Source organism: Taudactylus pleione, unplaced genomic scaffold (genome assembly GCF_031769625.1).
Source record: "Taudactylus pleione unplaced genomic scaffold, aTauple2 ptg000277l, whole genome shotgun sequence".
NCBI classification, from domain to species: domain Eukaryota; kingdom Metazoa; phylum Chordata; class Amphibia; order Anura; family Myobatrachidae; genus Taudactylus; species Taudactylus pleione.
The window spans coordinates 255,901-277,928 of NW_028284679.1; the positions used below are offsets into that span (position 1 = coordinate 255,901).

At 43.4% G+C, this 22,028-nt stretch overlaps 1 pseudogene; it reads left to right on the forward strand.

Annotated features, from left to right (window-relative positions):
- The first annotated feature begins 10,467 nt into the window (after nt 1-10,467).
- Nucleotides 10,468-14,784, forward strand: LOC148513535 (zinc finger protein 862-like; annotated as a pseudogene).
- The last annotated feature ends 7,244 nt before the right edge of the window (nt 14,785-22,028 follow it).

The window sequence follows — 22,028 nt, forward strand, 5'->3', positions numbered from 1 at the left end:
TCTGGAACTTTCCAGCTCTCATCATAACTTGCTACTACATGCTCCCTCCTCCCTGTCTTCCCCATCTGTATCATGCCCATCTGTCTGCCCCTCCCCTTGAGAATGTAAGATCTTGTGAGCAGGGCTCTCTACCCTCTAGTGCTTCTCCTTACTTTATGTTCATCTACTTCTTACTCACCACTAGGACACCTAACACTTGGTGCTTATGCTTTGCTGCTTATGTGGGTGTTATGGCCACCTATGTATCAATGTATAATATCCATGTCCTTGTCCTTCATTGTATTGTATTTTACTGTAAGTCACTTTTTGGTTATGTACTCTGTGAGGCGCTGCGGAACACTTGTGGCGCCATATAAATAAATGATAATAATAATAATATTAAACTGGGCGCTCATTAATTATCACGCCCAGATAAACATTTGAAATTGCCCCCACATAGTCTTATCTTTCCTGCTGAGAGACAGTGACTGCCATACCGATGGATTGATGTACAATGAGGAGTTGTATGATATGCTCACATACAGCAAAAATAGGTGTGGTGGAATCCATAGACTTATAGAATAACAATAAACACATAAAAATTAATAGATAAAATTCTTCAATCAATAGATAAAATTAATAGATAAAATTCTTCAAATTCTTACTTTCCTAATTCTTACCTCCTGCCCCACATTTACACTCGCCCACTGTATCATTTGTCCTGTGGTCATCCAATCGACAGGAGTAACTGCGCTCATCCCCAGCTGGCACATTCACTGTAATTGTTCTCTGATAGCTGTCATCAGGATTGGAGAATATCCCTGTGTCCTCATCTAAGGGAACGCCATCTTGATTGTTCTTCAGCCAGGTCACATTCATGAATCGGCGGTGAAACCCGGACACCTGACATTGCAGCGTAGTGATGTTGCCTGACGTCTCACTTGAAACCTTCACCTCTGGGGCAACTGAGAGGAAGAGGAAGAAGTAAGTTTGACGAGTCAACATATACTGTACTTACACTGTACTGATATGCATGGGCACCGAGAGGGGGGGGAGCAGGTACAGTTTACTTGGGCCCGGGCTTGCTAGAGGGGCCCGGCATTGCCCCCCCTCCCTCACAGCAGCTCAGCACACAGCTTGTGCTGGGCTGCTCTATGAGACTGCTCGCGGATGCTGTTGCAGCCAGAGCAGTCTACTGTGGCTGTAGGGGGGAGCGATCACACTGATCGCACCCCCCCTTCTTAGCAGTGGGCTGGGGGGCTTACAGCGTCCCCCTCCCCAGCGCGTAGCAAGCTGAAAAAGTGATTATTGCTTTTTTTCAAGAGGGCGTGGCCACACCTCCCATGATTAGGCCACGCCCCCTCCATGGCCCGGCCAGGCTCTCAACGGCCCTGCTGATATGGGATGTATGCTGACAGTGTACCTATCACACCGGACTCTGAGAATGATTTATTAGGGTCACTGGTCACATGATCGAAACTTGCTGTTTACATGGCAGCCACCACAGAGGCATCTATTCATATCTTTCCCTGCTGTGTCTCCACTGCTGAGCTCCGGGAGCACTGCAGACATGTGGCACGGCACACCGAAAGAATACAGGTGAGTAGGGCTAAGGAAATGCAGCGGCTGGAAGGAAAGGGGTCAGACTCCCGCGGGGGAAAAACTGCTTTGTAGAAGCAGCAGTTTTTTGGAAGTGATAGTTTAGGGCAGGAGGCATGATGAATGAGGCATGATGAATGAGGTATGATGAATGGGGCATGATGAGGCATGATGAGTGAGGCATGATGAATGGGGCATGATGAATGGGGCATGATGAATGAGGCATGATGAATGGGGCATGATGAATGGGGCATGATGAATGGGGCATGATGAATGAGGCATGATGAATGAGGCATGATGAATGAGGCATGATGAATGGGGCATGATGAATGAGGCATGATGAATGGGGGCATGATGAATGAGGCATGATGAATGGGGCATGATGAATGGGGCATGATGAATGAGGCATGATGAATGAGGCATGATGAATGGGGCATGATGAATGAGGCATGATGAATGAGGCATGATGAATGGGGCATGATGAATGGGGCATGATGAATGCCTCCTAAACTGTGTTTGAACTCGCAGCAATTTCAAACCATAATTATCACATGTGTTAATAATGTTTTGATGAATAGGCACCAATATCACACCAGTTTGAGCCGGTTTCCCAAAATTTTAAGGGGGTTTGTGATGTCACAATTGCATGTGGGTGCTTTAAACCAATAGTAATGTATTAGGAAGTTTTGGGCTGTTTTGCAGCGGTTTAACGACGGTTTCTATCTGTGTGACTAGTGCATATGACTGTGGAGTCCATCAGAAAACATTAAACGCTACTGTCAGTGACACCAAAATCCGCTGGAGATCGCCAGTGGTTTGACAATGACATTGACAGGCAAAATGGCTGGTTAGTGAATACTGTATTTTCCGCCACAAAACCGCTGGTGATGTCCGGTGGTTTCTATTTGAAGCACAAACTGCTGCTTAGTAAATATATCCCTAAAGATTCCTAAGTTAAAAACACAATTAATAATAAGTAACAAGGGTCATAAGTGGGGGTCCACGGACTCGGTCTGCGTCTACAACAACGTATGCAGATTCCTGGCCTCTTACATGGAAAGATATATGAATTGCTTAGTTTCCACATTGTTATAAGTGAACAACATTCAGACTGAGCCAGATCCTCATCCTGCTGCCAGCATGTTATTTCCTTAAGGAAGTTTACTTCTACCAGTATTATATCCACTATCCAGTCAGGATAAGACTGGGAAAGCTGTGGTATAACCACAAAATTTATATTGTTGAGACGAATACTAGTGACTACAAACACAAGAATAGTGTGAGGATACCGGGTTTATCTGTGCCCTATTTTTTACTATCGCTCATCATCATCGCCTTGAGAAAGGCAGCGGTTATAGCTCTTGCGCGGTACCCCGGTTTCTTTATGAGTCCCTTGGATCACACAGTAAGCATGCAATAGCAAGGTACAAGAGCATCTTTATTACATACACACTTATTATTGTACCACATTATGTACAATATATACAGGTAGCATTAATATCAAACACATTTAAAACTATTATAAAAAGAAAACCACACTTAGGTTTTTTTCCCAAGATAACTTAAATCAACAAGTGCACCACCAAAAGACTGGCCATAACTGTGTGACATTTTAGCTTAAAACTACTATAGTGCTCTGTCAAATATTTTAATTATAGTCATTTTAAGTGTGGTAGCGTAGCGAGTGTGTGTGGTGCCTTGGGGTATTAGGTTACAGGGGGCTTGTGAGTAGCGTTAGATAAAGCTAATGTGAAGTAAAACAATTATCAGTATCAAGAGGACCCTCATTTCACACACTGATCTTAATAAGTACTGTTAGTAGTTAAGATCTCTATTTGAAGTATCATTCCTCTTGGTAGTGGCAATTTATGGCAGAAGAATTGCATGGAATTGTAAATGTTCTTTAAATATCTTTTAATGTATGTGTAATGTGTTGAAACAAATTGATTTAATGTGTTCGATCTGATACTTGCCTTAAATATATTGGATCATGCCCTGAATTGGAGATAAAGAAGAACCAGTTTAAATAAATGTATAACTTATTTACAAATGTCAATTATTAAAGCCAGAAGATGGAGGAGCTCCCTGACATACTGTATTTAACACCTAGAAGGAGCTGAGAGTGTTTGCAAGAGAGATTTACTTACCTGAGGTGTTTGCAAATTGGTTTTGGTTTTCTGGTTGAGAAGTGTGAGGCTTGGGTGAAGGCACTGTAAATAAAATTAAAATGAGTTAATCCTATATAAGATATTTAAGTTTTTTTTGTAAACCAAGGTTTACATAGAAAAAGTGCACTACACCTGGATACAACTAATGTTGAAGTACTGTAACCCAGGATCCCCTGATGTTTCTCAGAAATCCAATAAAACCAGTTTTTAAACCATGAGATAAATGCATCAGCCACCATATAGCCAACAACTGAAATAAAGCAGCTCAGCCTTGCAGAAGGATGGTTACATTTCCTCATTCGAATATGTATGTTACCTGCCAAATGACAGTAAATTGGTACATATTTATATGATTACTAGATGTGACATCTACATTTACTTTTATTTAATTATGGGTTATAGTATTTTCATTTGGTTCTCCACTCTCCAACAAGGGCCAGTCCAACCTAGGGATGGCCATCAACCATAGATGATTCATAATCATCGATGGTCTATGGCCAATGTGAAATGTTTTTACTATCGATCGGGGAGAACCAGACAGTTTCCCTCCATTGATGGAACAGCATAACTAAATATTTTTATTTTATTTTGAGGTGTCTGGACAAGGAGCATTGGTCCCAATGCTATTTTAGTACACAAACTAGAGATGTGCGGTTCGGATCTCCAGAAATCCGAATCCACTCGAATTTTATGAATCCGGGTAAATCCGAGTCGCGGTTCTAATCTACCGAGGAGAGATCCAGGTAACTCCAGGTTGCGATTCTAATCTTTTCGCGGTTCGGAACTCTGATTTTAAATCCGAATTTCGGGTTTTAGATAGGGGTGTGCACCGGCCACTTTTCGTGTTTTGGTTTTGGATCTGGATCTTTCTTCGTGTTTTGGATCTGGATTGGTTTTGCCAAAACCACCCTTCCGTGTTTTGGGTTCTGGGTTTTGTGTTTTGGATCTGTATTTTTTTTTTAAAAAGCATAAAAACTGCTAAAATCACAGAATTTGTGTGTTTTTCTGCTCCTATGCTATTATTAACCTCAATAACCTTAATTTCCACTCATTTCCAGTCTATTCTGAACACCTCACACCTCACAATAGTGTTTTTATATCCAAAAGGTTGCACCGAGGTAGCTGGATGATTATGCTAAGAGATACGAGTGGGCGGCACAAACACGTGACCCATCTAGGCGTGATACTGCAGTGGCAGACAGGATGGCAGTTTGAAAAACTAGGCCCCAAACAGTACATAATTCAAAGAAAAAAAAGAGGTGCAAGATGAAATTGTCCTTGGGCCCTCCCACCCACCCTCCCACCCACCCTTTTGTTGTATAAACAGGACATGCACACTTTAACAAACCAAACATTTTAGCGCCAGGGTCTGCCACACGACTGTGGCTGAAATGATTGGTTCGTTTGGGCCCCCACAAAACAAGCTGGCAATTAATCTGTCCCTGCACAAACTGGCTCTACGGAGGCAAGATGCCATCCTCATCCTCCTCATCCACCGATTCCTCACCCTCTTCAGTGTTGTGTACATCCTCATCCTCACAGAGTATTAATTCGTCCCCGCTGGAATCCACAACCACAGGTCCCTCTGTACGTTCTGGAGGCTGGTCTCCCTGGAAGAGTTGATAAATCATTTTATGAGCATCATCTTCTCCACATTTTGTGGAAGCAACCTCCTACGCCTTTCGCTGACAAGGTTCCCGGCTGCACTAAACACTTTTTCGGAGTACACACTGGAGGGGGGGCAACTCAGGTAAAATAGAGCCAGTTTGTACAGGGACCTCCAAATTGCTTCTTTTTCCTGCCAGTACAGGTACGGACTGTCTGACATGCCTACTTGGATGCTGTCACCGATGTAATCCTTTAACAGACAGACGCACGCTTGTCGCTGCTGCTTTGAGGATGCAAGTGCGGCTACAGCCCACACAATTCACAAAGACAGAAAAAAAAGAAGAATTTTTTTATTGTTTGTGGAGCGCACTTTGAGGGTTACACCACCCTTTAACAGACAGACGCACGCTTGTCGCTGCTGCTTTAAGGATGCAAGTGCGGCTACAGCCCACACATTTCACAAAGACAGAAAAAAAAGAAGAATATTTTTATTGTTTGTGGAGCGCACTTTGAGGGTTACACCACCATTTAACAGACAGACGCACGCTTGTCGCTGCTGCTTTGAGGACAGTATCATATCCAGTGAAAGTAGACTTGTCAGAAATTGTTGGCACATCCTTCAGTCCGGACCAGATGTCCAAACCGGCCCTTGACTTATGACACAGGCACATGCTTGGCGCTGCTACTGTGTTGATGCACGTGCGGCTACATTGCACACAAGTCACAAACACATAAAAAAAATAGTTTTTTATTTTTTTGGAGCACTTTGAGGGTTACACCACCCTTTAACAGACAGACGCACGCTTGTCACTGCTGCTTTGAGGATGCAAGTGCGCCTACAGCCCACACAATTCACAAAGACAGAAAAAAAAAGAAGAATTTTTTTATTGTTTGTGGAGCGCACTTTGAGGGTTACACCACCCTTTAACAGACAGACGCACGCTTGTCGCTGCTGCTTTGAGGATGCAGGTGGAATCTAGATGGGATTTGGAACCGGGGACACACTACCTCCATCAATTGTCTAAATCCCACTGCACTAATGGCGGATACCGGACGCACGTCTAACACCAACATAGCAGTCAAGGCCTCAGTTATACGTTTTGCTTCAGGATGACTGCTGTCGTATTTCATCCTCATCGCTAGGGACTGTTGGAGGGTCAATTGTTTAGTAAATGTAGTGGTGTTCCTACTTCCTCTCTGGGATGATGAACAACTCCCAGCAGCAGCAACAGCACTAGGAGGAAGTGGTTCTTGATCTTTCCCTATTTTATTTTTATCGGAGAAAGTTTGGTCCTCCATTTATGTTATATTGATATATACGTGCGGCTAAGGCGCACACAAACACAGAAAATATTTTTTTATTTTTGCTGGAGAGTAGTGCACTTTGTGGGTTACACCACCCTTTAAGAAATAAGCCAGCCGGCCCTTTAATTATGACTAGGGATGTGCAGGCTCGGATAGGTTCGAGTTTGCACGTTGAGTTCGGATTTTTCCCTCCAAAAAATCGGAACTCAGAAAGAGGCTAAACGTCATCTTACATGGACGAACATCATCATTCCAGGAATGATGATGTTCGTCCATGTAAGATGACGTTTAGCCTCTTTCTGAGTTCCGTTTTTTTGGAGGGAAAAATCCGAACTCAACGTGCAAACTCGAACCTATCCGAGCCTGCACATCCCTACTTATGACACAGGCACACGCTTGGCACTACTTTGTTGATGCTCGTGCGGCTACTGCGCACACAATTCACAAACACAGAAAATATTTTTTTATTTGGTTTGGAGTGTACTTTGGGGGTTACAGCACCCTTTAACGGTCAAGCCAGCCGGCCCTTTACTTATGACACAGGCGCACACTTGGCACTACTTTGTTGATGCACGTGCGGCTACTGCGCACACAATTCACAAACACAGAAAAAATATATTTTTATTTGGTTTGGAGTGTACTTTGGGGGTTACAGCACCCTTTAACGGTCAAGCCAGCCGGCCCTTTACTTATGACACGGGCGCACGCTTGGCACTACTTTGTTGATGCACGTGCGGCTACTGCGCACACAATTCACAAACACAGAAAATATTTTTTTATTTGGTTTGGAGTGTACTTTGGGGGTTACAGCACCCTTTAACGGTCAAGCCAGCCAGCCCTTTTCTTATGACACAGGCGCACGCTTGGCACTACTTTGTTGATGCACATGCGGCTACTGCGCACACAATTCACAAACACAGAAAAAATATATTTTTTTTTAGCACTTGCGGGGAGCACCCCTGACGGACAGAGCACCCCCTGGACAACACTACAGCACCCCTTTAGGACTGGGACACTGCACAGGACTTTCTAGTGGACACAGCCCCTATGGACAACTGACTGCACAACACAGTCCAGCCAGCCCCTATGGACTTTGAAGGAGTGGACACAGCCCCTATGGACAACAGCAGCACAGCACAGCGCAGCACAACACTACTCTGCACTACACAGCCCAGCCAGCCCTAACTCCCACCCTCCCTCTTCACTGTCCACAGCCGAGTGAGAAAATGGCGCCGACGCGGGTACCTTATATAGGATCCAAAACCCGCGAGACCCGGAAGGCGGGATGATGACGTTTTGCCTCGATTTCATCTGAGTCAGGCGGGAGAAGTCGAGCCTGATTCAGATCGGCCTCGGATCGGGGGGGCTTGGGGGGGGTTCGGATTTCAGAAATCCGAACCCGCTCACCCCTAGTTTTAGATTGCATAAATTACATAATTTTAGCTGTTTTTAATACATTTTATCTATTTTTTATTAAAAAAATCCAGATCCAAAATCAAAACACTTGAGGGATGGTTTGCAAAACCAAATCCAGATCCAAAACCTTGAAGGAGATACAGACCCAAAACCAAAACACGGGGGTTGGCGCACATCCCTAACACAAACACATGAGTAAAGTCATCCCCTTTTATATTTTTACCCTCAAATATAGATTTTTAACACCCATGTGGTGGGTATTGTGAAGGAAGAGATATATTACAAGAAATATAAATCTCTCTAATTTTTAATGATTATGATATAAAGTGACATAGAAGAATAATAACATTCTCTAGGCCTGGGCTCGACAAATCCCGGGGGCCAGGTCACCATGGCGACTATATTCTGTGGCCTGGCAACCAGATATCAGGGAGGGAGGATCCGAGGAAGCAGTTCCCCAGCGGAGGTTCATGGGCAGCCATTTCATGCATGCGCTGACAGCATATCCTGAACTGACTTCTCCGCCTTCACCCTCATCTGTCTCAGCTGTCTGGCTCCTTCGCGTGCGGTGACACCTTCTTCCTCATCCGTCCCGGCTCTCTGGCTCCTCCACCTGTGGTGACACCTTCTTTCTCATACGTCCCGGCTGTCTGGATCCTCCACCTGTGGTGACACCTTCTTCCTCATCCGTCCTGGCTCTCTGGCTCCTCCACCTGTGGTGACACCTTCTTACTCATACGTCCCGGCTGTCTGAATCCTCCACCAGCGGTGACACCTTCTTCCTAGTCCGTCCTGGCTCTCTGGCTCCTCCGCCTGTGGTGACACCTTCTTCCTCATCCGTCCTGGCTCTCTAGCTCCTCCACCTGTGGTGACACCTTCTTTCTCATATGTCCCGGCTGTCTGGCTCCTCCACCTGCAGTGACACCTTCTTCCTCATCTGTCCCCAGTGTCTGGCTCATCCGACTGCGGTGACACCTTCTTCCTCATCCGTCCCAGCTGTTTGGCTGCACAGAGCTCTGGTAAGAGCTTGTATGCATGGCACGGATTGTGGCTGTGGAAGGGTATAGATATGGCCACAGCGGAAGGGGGGAGAGGAGGATCGATGCTAGGACGGTGGGCTCCAGGATTGCTTTGTCCGAGCGGTGGGGTAACTGCTCAGAGCTCTGGTAAGAGCTTCTATGCATGGCCGTGGATTGCGGCTGTGCAGGGTATAGCCAATGCTGATGGAGGGCAGACAGGTGGACTGTAAATTCTCCCCGGGATTGGGGAGAATTCACAGCGGGCCATTCCACTAGAAGCAGGAAGGCAAGCAGGAGATATCTGTGATCTCTGATAGGCCCTGAAATCTAGTCAGGGTCTGTTATTTATAAGGAGGGGCGGGAGGGGGGAAGTGGAGCATAGAGTAGGGGGGTTTGTTCATCTGTAAACTGTCAAATTATCAGTGAAGAAATTTATTTTATTATTTATACACCCAGTTCTCACAAACGTGACCACCGTCTGCTGCACACTCCGTAACCACCATCTGCTGCACACTCCGTAACCACCGTCTGCTACATTCTCCGTGACCACTGTCAGCTGCATACTCTGTCACCACCGTCTTCTGCACACTCTGTGACCACTGTCTGCTGCACACTCTGTGACCACCTTCCGCTGCACACTCTGTGACCACCTTCCGCTGCACACTCTGTGACCACCGTCTTCTGCACACTCTGTGACCACCGTCTGCTGCACACTCTGTGACCACCGTTTGCTGCACACTCTGTGACCACCTTCCGCTGCACACTCTGTGACCACCTTCCGCTGCACACTCTGTGACCACCTTCCGCTGCACACTCTGTGACCACCTTCCGCTGCACACTCTGTGACCACCTTCCGCTGCACACTCTGTGACCACCGTCTGCTGCAAAACTCTGTGACCACCGTCTGCTGCACACTCTGTGACCACCGTCTGCTGCACACTCTGTGACCACCTTCTGCTGCACACTCTGTGACCACCTTCTGCTGCAAAACTCTGTGACCACCATCTGCTGCACTCTCTGTGACCACCGTCTGCTGCACAGTCTGTGACCACTGTCTGCTGCACAGTCTGTGACCACCTTCTGCTGCACACTCTGTGACCACCTTCTGCTGCACACTCTGTGACCACCTTCTGCTGCACACTCTGTGACCACCGTCTGCTGCAAAACTCCGTGACCACCGGCTGTCGACTGCTGCACACTCTATCCAAAGAAGTGACTCTCCTACTGAATAGCCCCCTCAGGAACTGAGCCATACCAAACTTCTGCTGCACATCTAGATCTTCCCAGGAGTGATCCCACCAATTACATTGGGGTAAGTAATTTATTTTCACAGATACTTACTTAAAACAGTTTATGTATGTATGTAATTCTTTTTTTATAGTTTACTGCATCTCAACTTTAAAATGAAGCATAACTCACATGTAACAAGTACTGCTATTCAAGAAAATCCAAAACAGTTACGACTGACACATTTTTTTTAACAAAACCTTCTGAGGTAGACTCAGAGTCTACTGAAAGAGAAGAAAGGCCCATATGTTCCACTAGCTGTGACAAAGAGATTAATGCATCAGCATCAACAAGGTGTTCTGAAAACAGCTCAATAAGGACCTCTACTATACTTCATCTTCAACCCATGACAAGAAGAAAATTCAAACGGGAATGGTGTAAGGAACTTCAATGGCTGATCTATGATCAGACCACTGGTTTTGCAAAATGTAATATATGTTCCTCGTTTCCTGAAATGGCAGATGGACATTCAACGATTGTACAAGGTTTTAAAGGGCCACTCAAGCTTGACAGATTTTGAAAGCATCAAAAGTGTGTAAAAGCTCAAGATGTACAACTTGCTCCAGAAGCTACACTTTGGGCCTCATCCATAAAGAAAATGGATGAAAAGATGTTTAATCATTTAAAAGTTATTTTTAATGTTACATTGCAAAAAATAAATAACAAGCCCTTTTCTGACTTTGAAGGTTTACTGAAATTGACAAGAACATTGGGGGTTGAAATTACAAAGGAATATGCAAATGATTAAAGATGTAAAGAATTTATCTCATCCACTGCAGCTGTTATAAGAGATCATTTGATTTCTGAACTGAAAAAAGCGAAATATGTTACTATGTACCCTGACACACCGACTGATAATGCTGATGTTGAAGAGTTAATCATCTATGTGAGGTAAATCCAGAACAAAGCTGTAAGTGAAACATTTTTGTCAGTTGTAACTCTTGAAAATGCAACAGCAGAAGGCTACTTAAACGCCAAGGAGAAGGAACTAGATAAACTAGGACATCTGTAATCAGTGTACAACAATCAGCTAATTGGTATTGGCACTAATGGTGCAGCAAACATGATTGGTGCAGAAAATAGCCTTGTACAGAAAATTAAGTAAAAAGTGGCTCACGTTATTGGTGTCCATTGTATTGCACATAAATTAAACTTGAGTGTTCTATCTTCAGTCAAAAATGTGTAGTACATGCTGAACCTTGACATGGGGCCAAATGTAATAGGGTGTCTGTTTTGGTAAATTGCAAGTTTGGTGCTAAACTCGCAATTTTTCACAACTCTCCAATGTAATAGGGTGTCTGTTCACTAAAACTGGCTTTTTTCAGAGTTACCAAAACTCTCCATTCTCAAACTCACATCCAGATTTTTTCACATTGAAAACAATCAACTCGCCCAATGTAATAGAGTGTCTGTTTCAGACTCGCGATCGACGCATAGGAGAGGTGAGTATGGATTTTTTATTTCAGGTACACCCCTATGGATTACTTCGGATACTAGGTGAGTATGTGTGAGTGTGAGTGTGCATGTATGTTTAATTAAAATTTTACTTTCACAGTGTATGTTTGTTTATTTACGTATTTCTTTAGTTGTGGAACTACAAGTGCCAGCGGGCCCGTAATGCCCCGAATGCTGGTATTTGTGGTTCCCCAAATACCAGCATGCAGGGGAGGCTTGCTGGTACTTCTGGTTCTACAACTAAAGACAATATGGAAACTTTATTTTTACACTTTACACTAACACTATCAACCCGGCACCCACGGCCATAGGGTGCTGGGGATAGCCCCGGGCTATCAGTCTAGGCCTGGGGTGCCCTGGAGAGGGGTACCCCTTTATTGGGGGGTACCCAACTCCCCAGGGATCCCCGGCCTGGACTGACTAGCAGTCAGGGATAATGCTTTGGACGGGGAAACTGGTGAAAGGCATTATCCCCCCGCTAGAAAGAGTTTGGTGCTGGTTTTGGAATTTTCAGGGGACCCCTACTCGTTTTGTCCCCTGATTTTCCAGAACCAGGACCAGCTCAACAAAGCCCTGTGCTGGTTCTTAATACACAGGGGCCCCCTACGCATTTTGGCCCCTGTATTTTTAGAACCAGAACAGGCTTTATAAAGCCTGGGGCTGGTTATGCTTTTGGGGAGGGGGTGCACGATTTTTTTTTTAAACACACACAGAAGCCATCACGGATCTCACTGATCTGTGATGGCTTCTCTAAAACTCGCACCTTTTAAAGCTACTCACATTAAAAGGTGTCAGTTTACATAGTCCTAAACTCGCCAATGCAGTAGCCTCGAGCTGATAAGTTCGCAGGCTATTGAATTTGTGAGTTTCAGTACAAACTCGTACTTTTTAAAAGTGCGAGAAAGTGCGAGTTTGTACTGTTACTAAAACTGACACCCTATTAAATTTGGCCCATGGTCTTGAAGATGCTGTTTAAATTCGCCAAAAATAATGCGAGAATTGAAAGTAGTAGCCAAAAACCTGGAAATCAAGATTAGAAAAATTTCAATACTTGCGTAATGTATGATGGTTGTAAGCAAAGTGAGTGCTGTCTCAGCGCTTATCACAGATTATCATAAAAGGGAATATGGGAAAAACTTCTGCACCAATGGGTATAATTGAATATGATTAATGTTTAGCCCCAAATTTAAACAATTCACCAATAATATTTAATGATGTAGTAACAGTGGGTGCTGCCGAGGACAATGATAGAATACTATTAAACAAGAGAAGAAGAAAATGATGTCCTCTTTGTTGGCGCACTATATAAATTGACTAAAATGTAACTTTTAATATTGGTATTAAAATAACAAAACTTTCATAAAGTGAAATATAGAAAAAAGTAATGAAATTGTGAATTCAAATTAAATTAAATAAAGATTGTTAGTGTCTTGTGTCTCTGTTGGTATTTATATTAAATGTATGTATGAGTTGGTCATATCAAACCCACTTAACTAAATGACAGCGAACCATAAGGAATCTGCTATTACATTCCGGGCATCCCCATGAATACTAGTGAATAGCAGCGATTATTATGGCAGCAGCGCCATCTAGTGGAGCACATATAATCTAACTGACTAGCTTACTATGAATCCATTTGCTACACTGTTCACTTACTGATGATATGTCACTAAACTGATACTCTGGTAGCACTTGGCATGGTTATTAGCTTGCTGTCTATTCTGTTACATTACTGCTATACACACCAATCCTATTTTGAATTGATTGCAGTTTTATAGGATCCATTCGCTGTCATTTAGTTAAGTGGGTTTGATATGACCAACTCATACATACATTTAATATAAATACCAACAGAGACAAAAGACACTAACAATCTTTATTTCATTTAATTTTAATTCACAATTTCATTTGTTTTTTCTTTATTTCACTTTATGAAAGTTTTGTTACGTTAATACCAATATTAAAAGTTACATTTTAATCAATTTCTATAGTGCGCCAACAAAGAGGACATCCTTTTCTTCTTCTATTGTTACAGATTGGAGATGTGTCACCATTCACCTGGAAAGTGTTACATCACAAAATGATAATGCTTCATCAGATGTAAAAGGATTATTGAAGAAACTCACTGATTACAAGTTTGTGCACATGTTGCACTTTATATTGGACTACAGAACCTGGTGTTACACAAAAATATTTCACTTTTGTTTCAAGGGGGAGAGCTTTTCCTGAGCACAGCCGAGATGCATGTAAAAAACACAATAACATCACTGCAATCACTTAAATCTTCCAATGGAGTATATGAAGAAAAAATTCTAAATAATACTCCTTTAACTGGGAAGTATGAAGATTTGCAGCTACACGCTATAATTAGTTTGGCATCATCTTCTGTCCAAATAGACAAAGAACATTTAATTGAAAATGGCGTAAAATACTTAAAAGAGAGATTCCTCACCAAGCAAGAAATTGAGAAAGTCACTACAATTCTCGATACATTCACATGGGCAACTGAAAGCAGCCTGGAACGTTATAGTGTTCTTGAAATAACAAAATTAGCACTTCATTTTAAAAAATTGCTGCCAACAGATAAAGATGGTTTCTGTGAATCAAATCTACTTAATGAGTGGTATGAATTCAAAGTTCATGGCAAAGGGAAAAAACTGAGTGAACTTCTCCAGTTAGCACTAACTAATGGAGAGAGATTTCCCATTCTGGGAAGATTGTTGTGCATTGACTCTGTGTTGCCAGTTTCCACGGTGTCATGTGAGAGAGGATTCAGTCTGATGAATGTAATTAAAAATAAGCTAAGATCATCACTGCAAGATGAAGGTTTAGGTGATCTGATGATGGTTATCATGAATGGTCTATCCGCTGAAGATTTCAATCCAGACATGTCTGTAGACAAGTGGTACTTCAACTCCAAAGGATCACTGCATGTACAGGGGCACTAACACCACAAATAGGTTAGTGATAGCCATTACTTTTTAATGCTTGTTCTGTTTTAATTAAGTTGCTTTACCTTTTACAAGGTTTCAGTTGTTTTTTTTTGGACGGTGGTCTGGCTCCTACACTTTCATTCTGGCTCCTAGATTGCAGAAAAATGTGTCCAGCCCTTCTCTAGGCAATAGTGTGTCACGATATGGTGCAAGTGTTTCTCTGTGGAGGACAGTGAGCCAGGGGGTTCGGATGACTAGGGAAGTGACAGTAACTAGGACTTCTAGTTGCAGCCAAACCCAAGTTTGGCTAGACCTGCCCAGAGGTGCGGAGTCTAACTCACTTGTTGGTTTTCTCCAGTGACCCCTCCAATTGGGATTTGGTTTTCACTGCACAAAGTGAGCAGGTCGCGGCCCTCTGGACAGGTACCTGGGAATGCCAGAAGACCAAAACTATATTAAATGAACTAAATGCTAGAACACTGGGGGTGAACTGAATGCTTGAATATTGGAAAGTAACTGAATACTGGAATACTGTTAGAGATCCTAATCACAGGCTTGCTTGAGAATATTGGAAAATGTACTGGGAATTGCTAGAAATCCAGGTGCTGATTTGCACAGAGGAATGTGGACACAAGCATATACTGGGAATTGCTACATATGCAAGTGCTGCTTTGCATAGAAAAACACAGAGAGATGTGGACACAGGCATATACTGGGAATGCTAACTAGTGATAGCAGGTAATCTGGCACCTCAGTAACACAAAACAGAGAAGCTGCAGTAGAACTAGCAGCACATTACAAGACACACAGGCATAGAAACATAAAAGACTGGAGTACTGGAAGAGAACTAACTCTTAGACTGAAAATAGCATGGAGGCTAATGCAGGAAATTCTAGAGAACTGTGAGCAGGCTGAAGCAACACTCTGAAGGAAAAAACACAGAGCAACACTGGTGAGAATCACAGGCACTGGAACAATGAAGTTGAACAGCAGTTTCCTGTTCCTGGAGTCAGACTCCTGGGTAGCTGATCATTGGATCAGAGAATCAGCTGAGTGACAACAGGACTACCATTGGGAGAGACTAGTCAGGTGATATGGACCAACATGGCTGCGCCCATGCCCAGCACCCCAGAAACCAGGACACATGCATGGAAGCCCTATCAGACCCCAGGGAGAATAATCAGTCCCCACTCACCTCCACTCCCAGCGACTGAACACCTAAGCCCAAGGATGCCGGCGCAGAGGTGAGTAGCGGCAGAACCCAGGCCACATCCTTATAGTACCCCCCCCTTTCAGAGTGGACTATGGACACCAAAATGTGCACACAAAAAATTTCCTTCCAGAAATACAAGAAAAGCTTCCAAAAAACTTGAAACTTGAAACACCAGAAAAGACTTGAAAAAACTTCCTAAATCTTGACTGAGCCTGTCAGATATCTTCAAGAACTCAAAAATTTGAGTACTCTAGAAGGTGCTGAAATATTGATTCCTGAGGTGATTTGCACATAAAATAATTCCTTGGTTAACAAAATGTCAATCAATTCAAACAAGCCTTCCCTATTAATAACCTTGAACCTGAAACTCTTTGTTTTCACTCACTTGGATCTACTGTCACAGTAACGGCACATAAGATAATTGATTTTACCTCAAATCTTCCCAGAAACTTTGCCTCCATAACTCTCAATTAACAACTTGGCTTCATCATTTTCAATGGACTCCAATAATTCTGCGATCACAAAGGTTAATCCCTTAAAGCATTTCTCTGTTCCCAGAAGACTTTGCTTAGTGCTAAGAACTGTAGCTGAAGAACTGGTCTTATCTATAGAAGAAGGTGAAAGATCTGGTTGTGAACATGAAAATTCCTTGGAACCTTTTCACTGGAAACCCTCTGTTGGGGTAAAACACCTGAAGACTTCTCCTGTAGTATAGTAGTTGAAGACTCCCCCTGGGGTATAGTTCTTTGAGTTTTCTTCCATACTGATTGATCCTGTACTGTATAATCTTGTAAAGGGAGCAAGGCAGTGTATTTGAGTTTAATGTCTGAAGGTGGTGAAGTCAATCTAGAATTCATGTCAGAAAAGGTATCTGAAGATGGACACATAGGAGTAAATAATTTAATCAGAGTTGTGCTGAAGGCCTTTACATCTTGTAGAATTGGATCTCTGGACTCAATGAGTGAGTTAACCCACTCCAAGGCTTTACCTCTAAAGTGCAAAAAAAGAAACATGACGAGGTTGGTGGAAGTAATACCACAAGATGGATCTGTTCTCATTAGGGTGTCATAATGTTTAAGTAAATCGGTGTACTGAGACACTTCTCCTTCAAAGATTTTGGACACAAAAGTATCTGATGAGTCCTTAGTTACAGAATTATTTTTAGGAACTGAGATTAAATCACTTAGAGATTCTTTAATGCGATGATTGGATGACTCAACAAAACTTGATTGATGTTCTTTCTCAGACATGACACTGGAAACCTCCACCAGGAGTGTGGAACTTGAAATCTGCTCCTGGGGAACAGACCTGGAACCTCCGTCATGGGATACAAAACTAGAAACCCCTCCGGTGGTGTGAGACTTGAGACCCCCTACTGGGGTGTGATGAGACTTGAGACCCCCTCCTGGGGTGTGAGACTTGAGACCCCCTCCTGGGGTGCAAAGATTCAAATCCCCTCCTATGGAGCTAAACTAGAAATCCCCTTCTGGGGAACAAAACTTGAGACCCCCTCCTGGGGTACGAGACTTGAAACCCTCTCTTGGGTCATGAATCTTGAAACCCCCTCCTGGGGTACAAAACTAGGAACCCCCTTCTGGGGCATGAGACTTGAAACAGAAGAGCTTAAATCTGGAAGTTCAGATAGTTCTTCAGGGATGACCAGCTGGAGTCTTTGTTTAATACAGGAAATATCCAGGCTGAGACCAGCAGAGGGAATATTCAGGCTGTGACCGGTAGAAATGTAATCCGGGCTGTGACCGGTAGGAAGAGAATCTGGGCTGTGACCAGTAGAAACGGAATGAGTAGTGTCCCTGACTTTAGGAGCTTGAAATATCCTTCCAAAATTTCTTAGACAATGGTTGAAGCATCTTGTAACAGGGCCCCAATCGAACACTTAAACTTTCTTTTGCTTAGTGGACATCACCTCCTTATCTGTAACTGAAGAAATGGAAATCACTGATGGATGATGGGAAGAACTAAAAGCACAGACATTGGGAGTCACACACTTGCCACCACTTCTCAGTGGGTGCAGAGTACAGTCTTTAAGAAAGTGATTGTCATGACCACAATATAAACACAGATGTAGTTCCCAGCGCTGCTGACATTCATCCTCAGTAAGTTTAGGGTGCAGGAAACTTTGATGCCTTACTTTAGTTTGCTTGGAAGAGATGTTAGTTAAGTCAGGAATAGCACTAGAAAGCTTGGGAATAACTTGAAAAATTTTGGGATGGAGATTTTGTAGTTGTTCTAGAAGCCAGTAGAAACTCTTGAAAGGTTCAAGGTCACGAATATCAGATAATTGGGAGACCAGAGGACACTTGAGAGGTTCACTTGTATACACAGAACATTTTTCATCAGTAGGAGTAATTGGAACTACAGAATGAAACTCTGGAGAAGAGGATACAGGAGAATTCACTGGCGGAACTTGTGGTGTGTCTGGAAACAAAGCAGCAAGAACAGAATGAATAACCATCAATTGACTAGAAAGTTCTTGCAGCTGCTGTCCCACGAGTTGCAGAGCTGTCTCTTGTGCAGTCACTCAAAGGAGTAGATCTTGAAAGCTCTCTTCACCCTGGAACCCAGTGGCTTGCATATTTGGCTGTTCAAACTGTCATGATCCTGTGCAAGTTTTCCTCTGTGGAGGATGGTGAGCCGGGGGGTTCGGATGACTAGGGATGTGACAGTAACTAGGTCTCCTAGTTGCGGCCGAACCCAGGTTTGGCTAGACCTGCCCAGAGTTGCGGAGTCTAACTCACTTGTTGGTTTTCTCCAGTGACCCCTCCAATTGGGATTTGGTTTTTGCTGCACAAAGTGAGCAGGTCACGGCCCTCTGGACAGGTACCTGGCAATGGTAGAAGACCAAAACTATATTAAATGAACTAAATGCTAGAACACTGGAGGTGAGCTGAATGCTTGAATTTTGGAAAGTACCTGAATACTGGAACACTGTTAGAGATCCTAATCACAGGCTTGCTTGAGAATATTGGAAAATGTACTGGGAATTGCTAGAAATCCAGGTGCTGATTTGCACAGAGGAATGTGGTCACTGGCATATACTGGGAATTGCTACATATGCAGGTGCTGCTTTGCATAGAAAAACACAGAGAGCTGTGGACACAGGCATATACTGGGAATGCTTAGTGAACCAGCTGGGAGCTAACTAGTGATAGCAGATAATCTGACACCTCAGTAAAACAGAGAAGCTGCAGTAGAACTAGCAGCACATTACAAGACACACAGGCATAGAAACATAAAATACAGGAGTACTGGGAGAGAACTGTGAGTAGGCTGAAGCAACACTCTGAAGGAAAAAACACAGAACAACACTGGTGAGAATCACAGGCACTGGAACAGCGAAGTTGATCAGCAGTTTCCTGTTCCTGGAGTCAGACTTAAATACCCCTGGGTAGCTGATCAGTGGATCAGAGGATCAGCTGAGTAACCACAGGACTACCATTGGGAGAGACTAGTCAGGTGATATGGACCAACATGGCTGCGCCCATGCCCGGCACCCCAGAAACCAGGATGCCTGCACGGAAGCCCTAGCAGACCCCAGGGAGAATACTCAGTCCCCACTCACCTCCACTCCCAGTGACTAAACACTTAAGCCCAAGGATGCCGGCGCAGAGGTGAGTAGCGGCTGATCCCAGGCTGCATCCTGATATAATGGAGGGGAGCAGGCTGTTACGGAGGCAGTGAACTCAGGACAGACAGGGGTGGTAACAAAATGTCATAATGTGACTTAAACTCTTTTTTTAATGGTGTCTTTTTCCATTTTTACCATTATAGTGAGGATATATTAATATTAAGCATAAGTTTAAGAGGCAGTCAGTGTTAAACCTTTTTTTATAGTCAAAAATGTGATTTATACATGTTGCAGGAATGCTCTCTTTCTTTCTCCAGGTCCTACAGACATCTGGGCCAGCAGTGAACTCGGTAGACTGCAAAGACAACTGCAGTCCAAGCAGGAACTTAGACAGTGCGGCTGGGATGTGAGAGATTATCTGGAGGAGACCAAAAAGGGCCTAAAAAGGTACTTTGAGGAGCAGTCTTTCGTTCTAAGGTGGAGAACCTGGAGAAGGGTGATAAATGTAATTCTTTCTTTTTCAGGAAACTCCACTCTGGCCCTGACTGAGCTGTGAGATCAGATCGGTACTCCCAGACAAGGGAAAGAGGGTGTCATGAGAATCATCAGAGACTACTACAGCAACCTCTACTCCTCTACTCATCGAAGACGACAGACAGTGATGCAGCTAATAAGTTCCTGTCAGGTATCACTAACACTATTGATCCTACAAGTAAAGCAGCCCTGGATGCTCCCTTGGCATTTGGGGAGTTACATTTTGGCACTAAATCCTTTAGGTAAGGCAGGACCTCGGGCAGTGATGGTCTCCCAGCAGAGCTCTATGTAGCGCTGTGGGACCTCATTGGCCTGGACCTGCTTGAGCCGTATGAGGAGATGGCGATGGAGGGTAAAAATCGCCTCGATCAAATTGCATCATGGGAGACGCATTTATATTTATTGCACTTTGCAGAGAACTATTTACCCCGGAGCTCTCAATGAAAGGATAAGAGAGCAATCAGCGGCCAGGAGAACAACACAATCTATATTACTGGTATACTAACTTTATTTCTATCATTACTGTAACTCAGGTCCACTCACTGTTTCACCCGAAGAGACTACAAGTTCCAGATTAAATTATACTACGCATGGAACATTATTAATGCTTGGACCTTTCCTCATGCACAAATACTTGGCACTTACATAATCATATGACATCTAGGGGTAAATTTACTAAAGTGAGAGTTTTTAGAAGTGAGTTTGTAAAAGAGATGTTGCCCAAAGCAACCAATCAGATTCTAGTTATTATCTTCTAGAAGGTGCTAGTTAAATGTTAAGTAGAATCTGATGGGTTGCTATGGGCAACATCACTTCTACAATCTCACTTCTAAAAACTCTCACTTTAGTAAATTTATCCCCTCCTGTCTTTTGAAAGTCTGATGAATTTGCTGCACAGTATATGTCATGGTTTTTATGTTTTCTTTTGCAAATACATGTGATGTCTTTCGTTATTTGTATTAATGTATAATAAATATATTTGTATTTACTCTGGTGTGAATTTGTACATTGTCCCATTTGTGAAGACTTGATACATATCCCTCTATAAGACTGAGCACCCAATTTATAGTTCCTATTTAATTACTGTATTTGCAGTTTCATGTACTTAGTGATATATACATGCAGGATAAAACATCACGTTACACGATGGCAATCCCTTAAATATTGTGCATATATCTCCTATGACCAAAATATAACACATGACTGATCCCCCACTCACGTACTCACCAGAGTTTACGCCCGTGACCCCCAGGAGAAGCAGGAGGAGAGAGCAAATCATCATCCTGAGAGTGATATATTGGAGGAGCTGGTACAGTAACAGCACAAACTGCAGAGCAGAGATCCCCACAGGTATAATAGTGTCACCTAGTGAGTCAGTATCACTATATATAGCAGGTGCATCTCCTGCTGATTGGATGATATCTCTGCCCAATAGGAAATTAAACAGAAAGATGAGGGGCAGTCACAAAGCAGAATGTGCATGGGAAGCAGGGCTGGTCCTGTCCAGGTGCAGCCCAAGGTAAAAACAACAGTGTTTTCACTATTCCAGTTGTTACGTGTACGGTGTATTTATCCTTTAGCCTTTTCATATCAAAATATACTATATATGTTATCCGACCAATTATCATTCTTCCAGCACTGCTAATTACATTGGTATTACTGGAACCACAAGCTGTTTGGAAAAACCCTTGCATTTCCTTGTGACCAACTTAGAACCCAGATACAGTACTACCATGATTATGAAACAATAAGAGGAAGCCATGTTCTTCTTCTAAGTGTAGGATAACGTAGTGACATCAGAGAAGAGGAACATGACAGAACACCGGCCATAGCCACAGCACTGACTGACAGCAGGAGGGGACAGGAACATAACAGAACACAGGACCTCATTCAGAGGCCGCACGGTCGTAAGGGAAAAGGGGCCAG